Raw genomic sequence first — 14,099 nt, forward strand, 5'->3', positions numbered from 1 at the left:
GGATGTGACTGAATCCACCTGACAGTACCGAGTAGTACACCAGCTGCTAACTTCAGCTGTAAATGCGAGCAGAATAAGCACCATCTAAGAAAGGGACACAGATACAGAGAAGCAAGAGACACCTTGCCCCAAACCCCTAATTTTCTGCTCGGACCTTCCCCCAAACCCCTTACCATCCACCACCACATATAACAGATACCATCTTAGGAGGTGGGAAAAACAGTAGAAGATTAATAAGAGACTGGTCATTCGATCCTGGACAGACTGAACTTTACCCAAGTGAAGTATTTAACTTACAATTGCTCTCAGGTTTAAACACAACTGAACATTTAGTATAGTTGTTTTGGGGGAGAGGATCTCAGGAATAGGGGTCCCCACTACCTAGAGCGTAAAATTGAGTAGGAAGACTAGATTAACTATGGATAAAATTAATAAATTATATTTTTCAGCACATGAAAGTTATAATATGAGTTAAATTTATGACCCCGCCATGTAAATAATAAGGGTAATGATGATAGTGTTGTAATATTGGCTGGATAGGTTTCTTAATTGCCCACGTTAGTAAGTAACAGTCACCTGTCACAGCATTCTCAACACCAGGCATCATTTGACCTAATAAAAGAGGCAGGAAAAACATAGACCATTGGACAGGCAGTGAGTAGGTAATCCCACTGGTACTGGAGTAGAGTGTTGATTGATATAAATGTATAGAAATGACCATGAAAACTTAGAAGAAAGATCTTGGAAAATCTTAAACATACAACTAAGGAAATACTTCTTTAAGTATAAAAAGTAAATTCATGTTTTTAAGAATAAGAATGGCATTGGGGAAATCTGTGCTTTAGGAAGATTAACCTGACGGTTGTGCTTGGGATAGTCTGAAGATAAGGGGTCAGCAAATACAGGTATCACAGATGGGGGAGACTTGGAAGTTATGAGTCCTAAGACATATTTTAACTATGATCATTCTGTAGTTCCCCACCCCAAAAACATCTGGAGCATTTTATGAGATGAACTGAAGTTAAAATGAACACTGGAAGCCGTCCTAACATGGAAAATGCTGAAAACATGTCATCTACACCACTGGAAGCAAGAATGTAGGAATGGGAAGACAGACTGTGTTACAGATGGATGGATGGAAAGAGATGCCAGGAGGACCGTCTATCTTCATCCTCCTACCTCACTGCCAACTCACTGGGTGTAGCCAGAGCACAGTAGGGCAGGCCTCCAAACTCTGAAACACACATCAGTAGCCACAGACCACATGAGAGGTGGTGAAGACAGGGGCAGAGTGATGGCCCATGAAGGCAAGGGCGCAGGTAGATGTGAGTGATGCTCTGAAGGAACAACAATCTCAGCGGGCAGTAAGAGGTACCAAGGAACGATACAGCTCTGCCAATAATTAGCTACAGGACCATAAGGAAATTAATTGCTCTCTGAACAAAATGAGGCGTTGTAAATGTGTTATCAAGGTACCTCTCACAGCCAATGACTCCAAGATCTCAAAGTTCCTCCTTTCTGCTCTGAAATTCACAAATGTGTAGGCACCTAAAGTCACGTCTTGAGAAATTCAGAGCAGTATTAGCCTTTTTGTGGTAAACCCATAGGTTGCAGATGTGGTTCAGTACCACTCTAGTTCTCTTCAAGGAGAAAGTGAAGCAGCAGAAATGGAAATGTTCTTAGATAAAGGAAAGGCTAGGATTTTCTACTATTTCACAGAACTGTTCTGTTGAGGTTGTTTTCATTTTAGTACAAATTAAAGGAAAATCCAAAAGGCTCTTTGCATAAATATTTTAAGGATAACACCTCTGAATGTATTAATTTTCTTTATTATTTTCTCTACTAAAATTTTGTGGTAAACTATATAAGCCACGTTTTCTCATAGTCTAGTTATTCACCAAAATACCAAAAATAAAACTTCCCAATTGACTACCCCTCTTCAAATGATTTTTTTTTTTAAGGTTTTCATTTATTTGACAGAGATCACAAGCAGGCACAGAGGCAGGCAGAGAAAGAGGGGGAAGCAGGCTCCCCGCTGAGCAGAGAGCCCGATGCGGGGCTCCATCCCAGGACCCTGAGATCATGACCAGAGCCGAAGGCAGAGGCTTAAACCACTGAGCCACCCAGGTGCCACCAAGTGATTTTTAATTAATGACAAATTAATTTAAAATGACTTCAACTAAGGAAGCATATAAAAAATACACCATAGCATAAATAGATTGATATTCTCATTATTAATACCACAACATAAAATTCCTATTTTAAAACTGATCTTAGCTCCAAAATCCTATGCCACCTTCTACCCCAAACCCATGTTATCTCATTTTACTTATCCATATCATGTTAGTTTGATATGTCACTCCTACAAAAGAATTTAAAAGTCATAATTCCTTCAGATTGTACCTTTCAGATTTCTTTCAAACGTGTCATCTTGTGCCCTATCTCACATCATTTTTACCTTATTCCCCCAGTTATTTTGCTTCTTGATAATGGGTATTTATCTTTCATTCACAAAAACATCACTCAGAATACTACATACTATGTGGATTTGTTTTTGAAATATCCAGTAATTTTCTTTCTGCTAGTAATATTGCAAGGGTGTTCTAGGTCTCTAAATTGCCCAATAAATATCATTTAGGTGATTACAGATGAGTCTTCTAGAAGAGCATCACTATAAAATAAAAGCACAAGGGGCACCTGGGTGGCTCAGTGGGTTAAAGCCTCTGCCTTCGGCTCAGGTCATGATCCCAGGGTCCTGGGATCCAGCCCCGCATCGGGCTCTCTGCTCAGCAGGGAGCCTGCTTCCTCCTCTCTCCCTCTGCCTGCCTTTCTGCCTACTTGTGATCGCTCTCTGTCAAATAAATAAATAAAAATAAATAAATAAATAAAAGCACAAAATATTCCTATGAGTATTTTCAAAATTACACAGCTAGAATCACCTAATGCATGAACGTATTAACAGGTGTTTGGGATTTCTTGACCTTAGCTTTTAGAGGTAGATAAATTATTTTTTATGATATATGACTATAATATTTCCTATTTCACACTCCTAGCATTTTCAATAACGAAAAATAAAATCATATTTATATCATATACATGTAAAGAACTGATCTATAAAATACACCTGAGAATGTGAATCTTGCAAAAAGATCTCGTTGTTAAATGAAATCCAATAAAATACAAATACATCTACCACCCTTGAGTAACTGGAAGCTTATATATATGCTTGAGTATTGAATATTTACTATCATATGAGCTGAAGAAAAGCAGCGGTGCTTTCAAGTTAAGCACAAAAGTAATGTTTTGAAAGTAGATGAAATCCCATCTTGTCTTTGAGCTGTCATTTAAGCCCTTAGACTTTGCCCATATATTCTATCCACTATCCTTGCTCTCAGCCTGTGTTACCTGATTCCCAGTACGGTTATTTCCACCTTTTGTTCACAGGTATTTCCTCTTAACAATACACCATTCAGAAAAAGGTATGTCTTTGAATTGTCAAATAGTACTTCGTCTGACAAAAGATATCACCCTAGTGTTTCAAGACTGTATGTTAGAAATCTTGAAATCAATACCATTTGTTGACTATTAGAAATGAGTTTATTTGACAAGTGGTATGTTAGAAAGTACAATCAATAACATTGAAAAACAAAATCCTACATTCCAAAATGTATAATTATTTAGCATAGGTTAATATGATACCACTTTAAGGAATCTAAAAGGATTATTCTCAGGTCTGATTTGAACATGCGTTTGTTATGACATATTCATTATATAGTAAGGTCTCTGCTCCTCAGACAAGAAGAGGCAAAAGATTGGAGCAAAGTTGAGTAATTGAAGGAGAAACTAAATGATCATAATTTCCTTGTGCTGGTGAAGATCAAATATACAAAACAAAATCTAAATTGCCTAGAATCTGAAAGAAATGTAACTGAACAAGAAAAAGAGAATTAGAAGAATTGCACTGCATTTTCTTCAAGCACCTAGATAGCCTATTTCTGATGCAATACGATAATAATGAAAAACATATATACCTATACAAAAATTGAAATCTAGGAAAAATTTTGGAATATTAAAATTGTTTAATATGCTAAGTCCACCAATGCATTTAACATTTTATTAACTTATATTTAAAATAATATATTTGAATATATTATTGAATATAATTTCAGAAATAACAAATTAGATTAATATGTAATGTTAAAATATTTTAAAGCACATACCACACATTATAAAAAATTATAATTTATTATATTTTACTTGAAATTTAAAAACGACAATCTTCTTACTATTGCTTAAAACAACTGAAATATATTGTTTTGATTCATTAATTATAACATGTATTTTCATTTCTTGATATTTTAGATTTAAATTGGTAAGCTGTCTATAATTAAAATGTTTAGCTCCTGGTTGATCAAAAGTATTAAAGTCATCAACATGTTTACTACCTTCTTAATTCTCATACTCTTTTGCTTTTACAAAAATAAACCTCATCATGAAGAGAGATTATCATATCATATGAACAATGGAACTAGGATAGTATATGTCAGGTAATATTATTTAAAATATTTTCCAGATCTTTCCACACATATTTAGACATATGCAAATACATATATGAATCATATATGTATTTTTTCAGAAATGGTAGCAAACTATACACACTGTTCTGTGACTCCCTTTGTTACTTAACAGTGCTTCTCAGAGATTTTATTTATATCAACAGATAAAGGGCTTCTTCATTCCTGTTCTACAGCTGTACCCAATTCCGTGATATGGGTGCACCCCAGTTCACATCCCATCACTTCACATCAGAACACTACTGCTTGAGTACTCATTTTCATCACCTTTTCCTACTAATGAACAGTGCTACAGTAAATATTCTGAAATGTCTCCTCCTACATTGCTAATTGTATCTACAGAATAAGTTAACAGTAGAATTTGGATACAAAGGATATTGTGCATTTGTAAATGTGATAAAGACTTGTCACATTTCCCTCCATACAGGCCGCCCAATTACACTCCCACTCACCATGTATAAGAATAATTTCTCCACATTCCGCCAATGTAGGGTGCTATCAAAGTATTTTTAATCTTGGCCCTGCTGACAGATTAAAAAAATGGTACCTCGCTGCGCTTCATTTTCCATTTACGCTAAGTGAGAATGAGGGTCTTCCAATACATTGAAGGATGCATTTTTACTTTATTTTTTTTAAGATTTTATTTATCTATTTGACAGACAGAGATCAAAAGTAGGTGGGCGGGGGGGGGGAACAGGCTCCCCCCTGAGCAGAGAGCCTGATGTGGGGCTCAATCCCAGGACCCTGAGATCATGACCTGAGCTGAAGGCAGAGGCTTAACCCACTGAGCCACCCAGGCACCCCGAAGGATGCATTTTTAAAGAAACAATCTGAGGTACAATTTGGTAAATTAGTTACGAAGAATCTGATACTATCATTTATTGACTCTAATGCCATTCCATTACTACAGCTGTTTCTGCCAAAAGCCAACTCCACTGGTGCACAACAGCCCACCCCCTCCCGAGTGCTCAGTGATGCTGCCCCTTCAGTGCTCCCCTCTCCTGCTCCACAGCGGGCCATCACCATTTGCACACAGGCACCCTACATTCCCTCTTCAAAACAAAACAAAATCAAAATCTTCTCTGACCCCTTATCTCCTCCTAGATTTCATGTCATTCTTCTGCTGTCTTTTACAGCAAAACTCCTCAAAAAAGCACCTAGGGTGCCTGGGTGGCTCAGTCAGTTAAGTGTTTTCATTCAGCTCAGGTCATGATGGGGTGGGTGGGGATCAAGCCCCACATTGGGATCACTGCTCAACAGGGAGCCTGTTTCTCCCTCTCCCTCTGCCTGCTGCTCCCCCTGCTTATACTTTCTCTCCCTCTCTCTCTCTGCCAGTTAAATAAATACAATCTTTAAAAAAGAAAGAAAGAAAGAAAGAAAGAAAGAAAGAAAGAAAGAAAGAAAGAAAGAAAGAAAATCACCTACACTCACTATCTTCCTTATCTCCCTTCTGAACTTTACAGTCTGTCTTCCTTCCCCAACACTCCAAATAACTCTTGTCAAAGTCACTAGTGACTTCCAGGTTGCTAAAGCAAATGGGTATTTCCCAAGTCATCTTATCTGACCTAACAGCAATATCTGAATCTGAAATTCTTGATAACACTCTCCTCCTTAAAACACTTTTCAGGGGCGCCTGGGTGGCTCAGTGGGTTAAGCCACTGCCTTCAGCTCAGGTCATGATCTCAGGGTCCTGGGATCGAGTCCCGCATCCGGCTCTCTGCTTGGCAGGAAGCCTGCTTCCCCCTCTCTCTGTGCCTGCCTCTCTGCCTACTTGTGATCTCTGTCTGTCAAATAAATAAATAAAATCTTAAAAAAAAAAAAAAAACACTTTTCACGGGTCTCCCAAAACACCACATTTTGGGGATTTCCTCCTACCTCACTGGCAACACCTTTTGTCTCTTTGCTGATTTCTCATCTCCCCAACCTGCACATACTAGATGTTAGAGCATGCCAGGAATCAAACCTCAGATCTTTTTTCTACCTGTGCTCTAATGATCTAATCTAGTTTCTTTTTTATATACCAGCTATATTACTAATGCCACCAAAATTATATTTCCAGCCTAAATATGTGCCCCGAACTGCAGACTTAAATAGTCTACTGTCTGCCTGACATATTGCCACAGGCGCCTAACAGGAATCTCTAAAGACGCCAAACAACTCCTGATTTTCACCTCCCCCCAAATCTGTTCTGATCATATTCTTACCTATTTCATCAGTAAATTGCAAATTCATTTTTCCAGTTGTTCAAGCCAAAAATCTTAAAGTCTTCCTAGACTCCTTTCTTCCTCTTACACCCCATATTCATCCTGTTGGTTTTACTATTCGGAATGCAAACACTTCCTATCACCTCCACCTCGATCATGCTGGTCCTAGCCAGCATCATCTCTCTCCTGGATTACTGCCATATCCTCCTAACTGGCTTTCATCTCTGTCCCATGAAATCAAATCTAAAATACTAGCCAGAGAGCTCTTTTTAAAATATGAGTCAGATTAAGTCCATTTTCTATTAAAATTCCTCCAATACTGGGGCACTTGGGTGGCTCAGTTGGTTAAGCCTCTGCCTTGGGCTCGGGTCATGATTTCAGAGGCCTGAGATCAAGCCCCATAGGAAGTCTGCTTCTCCCTCTCCCTCTTCCCCTACTCCCTGCTCATGCTCTTTCTCTCTCTCTTTCAAATAAATAAATAAAATCTTTTTTTTTTTAAATCCTTCAATATCTTCCCATCTCACTCAAAGCAAAATCCAATGTTACATAAAGGCTCAAGATGCTACATGGTCTGGAATTCCTGAAATCCGAGCTTTTTTCCCACATGGCTCTTGCCCAGTCAGTCTTGGACTGAGTATCTTTGCTGTTCCTGGAGCACACCAAGCAGGCTCCTACTTTATCTCATGTACCTGATGTTCTCCTTCTCTGGAGCACTCTCCTTCCAGAAAGCCATAAGCTTTGTTCTCTCCTTTCCTTCAGATATCTACTCAACTCTCACTTCATTAGAGAAGATTCCTCTCATCAATCGTGTAAAATAGCAACCTCCATCTCCTGGTATTCCAAAAAGAGAAAAGGATATTCACTAGTGGCATAACCAAATGGATTTCCAAAACCTCTCTGATTCATCAAGATGTTCTTCTCATCAAGATGCTTAACTTGGGGGCACCCCGGTGGCCCAGTTGGTTAAGCATCTGCCTTTGGCTCAGGACATGATCCCAGGGTCCTGGGATCAAGCCCCATATTAGGCTCCCTGCTCAACAGGGAGACTGCTACTCCCTCTCCCACTCCCCCTACTTGTGTTCCCTCTCTCACTGTTTCTCTGTCAAATAAATAAATAAAATCTTAAAAAAAAAAAAAAGAGGTGCTTAACTTCGCTGTTTCAGTTTCCCCATCTATAAAATGGGGACAATAACACTTATTCAGAGAAGCATTGAGAGCTACATAAATCATGTAAAAATATTTAACACAATTCTTGACACAAAACTCATTAATAAATATTTGCTATCATTATTTTCATTATCATTATTGGTTTTATTTCTAATACAACCACCAACTGAAATCAGGTACTCCTTTTTTTTTTTTTAAGATTTTATTTATTTATTTGACAGACAGAGATCACAAGTAGGCAGAGAGGCAGGGAGAGAGAGAGAGAGGAGGAGGAAGCAGGCTCCCTGCAGAACAGAGAGCCCGACGTGGGGCTCGATCCCAGGACCCTGGGATCATGACCTGAGCCGAAGGCAGAGGCTTTAACCCACTGAGCCACCCAGGTGCCCCTGAAATCAGGTACTCCTTACACCATGAATATTATCATAGTAGTATCATAACTGATCTCTTCTCCAATATTTCTCCATTCAAGTAAAACAAAATTGACCTCCATAAAATATCCTCTTTTCTCAAAAACTTCCAGTTATTCTTTAATTGCCCATAGAATAAGATCCAAGTTCCTTAGCCTGACATTCAGCACCCTGCACAACAGGACTTATCAGGATTTATCTCTATAACTGAATTCCCCACCGTTCTGAATCAAGTCCATGCTTACACTTTGCTCTCAGACTACCTCACACACACTCCCACCTGAGCCCTTTGAAATATCACTCCCTCCATCTAAGTATCTTTGAGTACCTTAAAGTTCTAGTTATTTTTCAATAATCCCCCATGCTTTTACTGAATTTTTTTCACTTTAAAATACTGTACCATGTATTGCCTATTCCAAATCTATCTAATAATAATATAATGTGAACCACATGGGTAATTTTAAATTTACCAGTAACAACATTACAAACCTTTAAAAGAAACAGATGAAATTGAATAAAATATATTCAATCTATGTAAAATATTATCTTTTCAATGTATAATCAATATAAAAAATTACTGAGACATTCTTTTTTATATTGTTCCAAAATCCAGTGCATATTTTACATATATAACACATCTCAAGTCAGACACTAAATTTTCATGGGAAATAATTGCTCTATATTTAGACTCTATAGAACATACAATTAAAAAGTAAATTGACGGCCTTTTCAGGCAGCCAGGAAGATGGCGGACTTTCAGACTGAGTGTGCTACCAAAAGTAGCCAACCATCTTTCAAAATAAAAAGAGGGTCCTGCTTGGAGAAACTGGCAAGGAAAAGTTCCCATGATACTACAAAAACAGCAGACTGGGCTTCAAGATGCCCAAGGAGGTCACTGAGGGCACCTATATTGACAGGAAATGTCCCCTTACTAGTAATGTCTTCATCAATAGATGGATTTTGTCTGGTGTGGTGACCAAGATGAAGATGCAGAGGGCCACTGTCATCCTCTTAGACTACCTCCACTACCTCCAAAAGTACAACCACTTTGAGAAACACAAGAACATGTCTGTGCACCTGTCCCCATGCTTCAGGGATGTCTGAGATGGGCAACAATGTCACAGTGGGTAAGTGCCAGCCTGTGAGCAAGACTGTGCATTTCAACATGCTTGTGAAGACATGAAGGCCACTGGCACCAAGAAGCAATTCCCTAAGTTCTGAGACTAGACATCTGCCCACACCCCTGAAGAAAACAAAGTTATTTTCCCAGTTTAAAAAAAGGGGAGGGGGCACCTGGGTGGCTCAGTGGGTTAAAGCCTCTGCCTTTGGCTCAGGTCAAGATCCCAGGGTCCTGGGATCGAGCCCCGCATCGGGCTCTCTGCTCAGCAGGGAGCCTGCTTCCCTTCCTCTCTCTCTGCCTGCCTCTCAGCCTACTTGCGATCTCTGTCCAATAAATAAAATCTTTAAAAAAAAAAGGAAATGACATGCCCAAGTTGTTTCAAACATTCATAAAAATGTTTAATTTAATGATATATCAGTTTCTAAATTTAAATTTAAAATAATTAAAACTAAATAAAATTTAAAATTCAGTTCCTCATTTGTACTTACACATACCAATTTCTTAGTAGCCACCTCTGGCTAGTCCCTATGTCTTGGACATCAAAGACTTAGACGTTTCATTAGATTATTAACTAACAACAGTATCTTGTGTTACTATCTTGTGTATGATTCACCATGACAATGAAAATTATCTCACATGGACCACCAAACAATCTTCTGTCCCTATAGAGTACTTGCCATTAGTGATAAGTAATTCAGATGAATGTTTTAGATGTGAAGTCCTGTATGGTCCATTATTGTCTTCTTTGAGTCACTGAAATTCCAAAAATATATGTAAATACACATTTGTGTGAATGTGTGTGTAAAAGGGAGTTTATTTTCCCTCATAACAGTCCTTGATCTCTTGGTGCATCTCCATTGGTCTGGATAACCAAAACGTAATTAGAAAAATTCAAATATAATCTGGTATTCCGTCTGATCTTGCCACAGACATCAATCAAGCAAAAGCTGACTTGAGCAGATGGGTTTACTACTAATGCTTTCTGACCACCAATAATAGGTGGTCAGAAATTGCCTCATTTCTTAAAGATACAAGCTCTTGTCTCTAGACCAACAAGGATGGAAGTTCCAGAGACATAAGAATTCTATAGAAACTAGTGCTATTCCATATCCCACAAATTTGGTTTAGGAATAGCTGACTTTAGATATAACTTTATAGAGGGTAAGGAACCCTAGACTTATGAAAATTACTGAGGACCAATATTAACAGACATACCACCTAAACTAATACGTAAGGCCAAAAAAGAATCCTGTCACAGATTTTATTATCCTAAACACTAAAACAAAAAGACATATTTATGAACTTTTCCCAATCTGGGCATAGCATTTTAGCTTCCAGGAGGTTTTTAAGCATGCATGTGTAGCCCGAAGATCCAAGACCCAGATGAATATCAGAGTACACTATCGGGGGGGGTGGGGAGGGGGGTACATTCCAGGAACTGAAGATCCATGAAACCCTCACAAATTCAGATGTGAGTTGCATTATGAACAATAAACACTTAAAGAACAGCTGCTGTGTGCAACACACACTGCTTACCCTTGTGATTAAGTTAAATCCCCTCTACTTAAGCATCAGAGACCACCCTACTCGTTCTCCAGAAGCTCAAGTCCTTATATGTCGGGCCATGGCATCCTTTCTCATAATAATAGGTGACCCCTTTCAACTTGGTCCTCAACTCAGAAAAGTGCTGGAAAAGCCCAGTGATCACACTCATAGAATAACTAACCCTATCTATTCTCCTTTTCAATTTTTCCCAAATTACTTCTGTCTGAAAGACTTTGAAAGTCTATTTCTAACCAATGGGGAAAAATTTAGAACAAGTCTTTGTCTATAATTCATCACATTTCCTCTACCCTAGCCTATACCACCTTCCTTAAACATCCTTATAAACTTGCAAAAAGGGTCCCACTATTTTTCTGATCAGAAAACCTATATTTCAAAATAAATACTTTATACTATTAAGTGTATATTTATTTCATATAGATATAAAGATAGATTTCATTCCTATCAGAAATATATTGTTCACCTCTTGAAACTCAGAAACCACATCTTCTACTTCTCCCCTGCTTTCCAGTCCACAGCTGGGTGTGGATTTATATCAAACTTGCATGGGCATCACATCACACTGGAATCCTGCTTTCAAAAGTGCGAGCCTAAGAGGATTTTGGTAGATAAGATTTTATTTTCAGAATAGGAATAAAGGAATAGAATAATCCCCATAGATCCCTCTCTAGACCTCCCCGGCCGGCTGTGTGACTCCTCACCTGGCCCCTCCTGGGAAACACAGGAAAAAGAAAAATGAAAGATCAGAACAGAGCCTGGATACAGCCCTAGGCTAGGATTTGCTAGTAAGTAAACAGCTTATGACCTGGACTTGCCAGCATTCTCTCTCTCTCTCTCTGAGCAAGCAAAAGAGACAGGAGGTACACAATGGGACTCCTAATTTTCAGTAGGCCTTCAAGTCGGATCACCTTACACCCATACATTTTATCACTCGAGCACACTGCTTTTCCCAAAAGGATGCCCTCTCAAGCTTGATATTCAGAGTCAAAAACAAGTCACTGGAATCAAAGCCCACCAGCCACAAAGAACTGCACTTAGGAAAACTATATCCTTCAGTTGTCAAATTTGGCCACATGGATCACTATCACTTTGTTTTCTGGTAATGGTTTTACTTGGGGCTAAAGATATTTTACTCCTATCTTTATAATGTTTCTTGAAAAGGTCCAAAATATAAAGTTTCTCTTATCTATGAAATATAAGAGAAAAGAGAAGGACAATTTTCTTCCACTCAAACTACAATTCTGTACTTTATCATAATATTAAAATACTAATTATAACACTTTACACTTAAATGGTGTTGGTTCTTAGAACAGGCACTAAGACCTTCAGGTATATTAATTAATTTAATCATAATTTATCAACTGTAAGAAACTTTTTCCAATGGCCACATTCAAGTCCCACAGAACCAAAACAATCGAACATCAGAACCGTTTTCCTGTAAGCTTGCCTTTGCCTTTTCCTGAAAGGGAAACGTCAGGAGGACTAGTAGAATGTGTAAGATGACATAACACTTGCTTGTCCCAACATTCCTTATTCACTCCTCATATGGAAACATATCTTTATCCTAAGCCCGCACGACTCTTAACCCTTCAGGAAAACTGACTTGGCAAGCTGCCCTTCCCAGCAGCCAGCAGATGCCAAACAGAGGAAGTGTATTTGCTCCTCGCACCGGCTACTCCCTGGCAGATTCCAGAGCTGTTAACCGGCTGTGGCTTCAGGCTTATCTAGGGACGTGTCACATGTTTGTGCTGTTGTGTGATCCACCCTGGCTGCCTCGTGTTCCTAAAAGCTTTTTCCATCCAATGACTTTTACACATTTCTAACAATTGTGAATGAGGTGTCATGGGACTCCCAATCGCAGGGACAGGCTTTTGTGGGTAGGGGAAGGCGATCTCTCACCACCTGAACGCAGCCGAGCTACGAAAGCAGAGCTTCTCCCCTCAGCACCCTGCACTCTGGCTTCCCACCGCCAGCCCCCACCCCAACCACTCAACAACCGTCCCCTGCCACCACCTTGGGCACCCAGAACCTCTTCATGGAAACTTTCCTTAGCCAACAATTCTTGAATTGCTACATCAAGGAGACACCTCTCAGGCTTCCTTACTTGACTTGGTTGGGGCTGTGATACTGTTGACCCTCCGGCCCTGGGAAGGGTCTTCTGTGGGCAGGACCACACCGCCCTACCCTTCCCGCCACCACGGCTGCAGCTCCTCAGCTCCCTTCCTCGCTTACTTCCCTCAGGGTTCCCCTTACCTGCTGCCGTTACCCAGGTGTCCTAGTCAGTTCGGGCAGCTAGCTAACAGTGTACCATAGACTGCTATGGCTTATAACAAGAGAAATCTGTTTGTTACAGTTCTAGAAGCTAGAAGTCCTAAGAGATCAGGGGGTTCCAGTGAGGACCCTCTTCCAGGTTGCAAATGACCAGCTTGTTGGACCCTCCCATGGCAGAAAGAGGACATGAGAGCTTCTGGGGTCTCTTTTATATCCCAATCATGAAGGCTCCACCTCGTGACCCAATCACCTCCCAAAGGCCTCACCTCTTAATACCATCGTATTAGTTGTTAGGCGAACAGCATGTCAATGTGAGGGGGAACACAATCAGTCCATAACACAGGTCTATGTCCGAGCTTCTCTCCTCCCTTCTCTACCAGTTTTCCCGAGAGAATCACATTTGTGCTTGCAGCATCAACCTACAAGATGTCAACTCTAACCCTCATTTTCAACTCCCACTTCTCTCCTGAGCTCCAGATACTCTTGTAACTGCCCAGGAACATCCTGACCAGGATGCTCACATCACCTCACACTCAAACCCATTCTTTTACCACACGCTCCTACACAACAAAGTCTTTCCTCCTGAACCCCTTACCTCAATTAGTGGCAACACTATCCTCACAGCTGCTGTGCCACTGTGAAGCATGGCTATAAATTCTTTGACATAGCTGAGATTTCTGAGATTGGGTCATAAAAGAAAACTGACAGTTCTGCCTTGGTTTCTAGAAGCACATGTGTTTGGAGCCCGGGGCCATGAGGCCGGAAGTTCGATGATGCTCCAATGGCCATGCTT

The 14,099-nt window shown here is 39.7% G+C and overlaps 1 pseudogene; it reads left to right on the forward strand.

Moving 5' to 3' along the window:
- The first annotated feature begins 9,097 nt into the window (after positions 1-9,097).
- Positions 9,098-9,573, forward strand: LOC123938905 (annotated as a pseudogene).
- Positions 9,574-14,099: the final 4,526 nt, after the last annotated feature.

The sequence above is a fragment of the Meles meles genome, chromosome 3, assembly GCF_922984935.1.
Source record: "Meles meles chromosome 3, mMelMel3.1 paternal haplotype, whole genome shotgun sequence".
NCBI classification, from domain to species: domain Eukaryota; kingdom Metazoa; phylum Chordata; class Mammalia; order Carnivora; family Mustelidae; genus Meles; species Meles meles.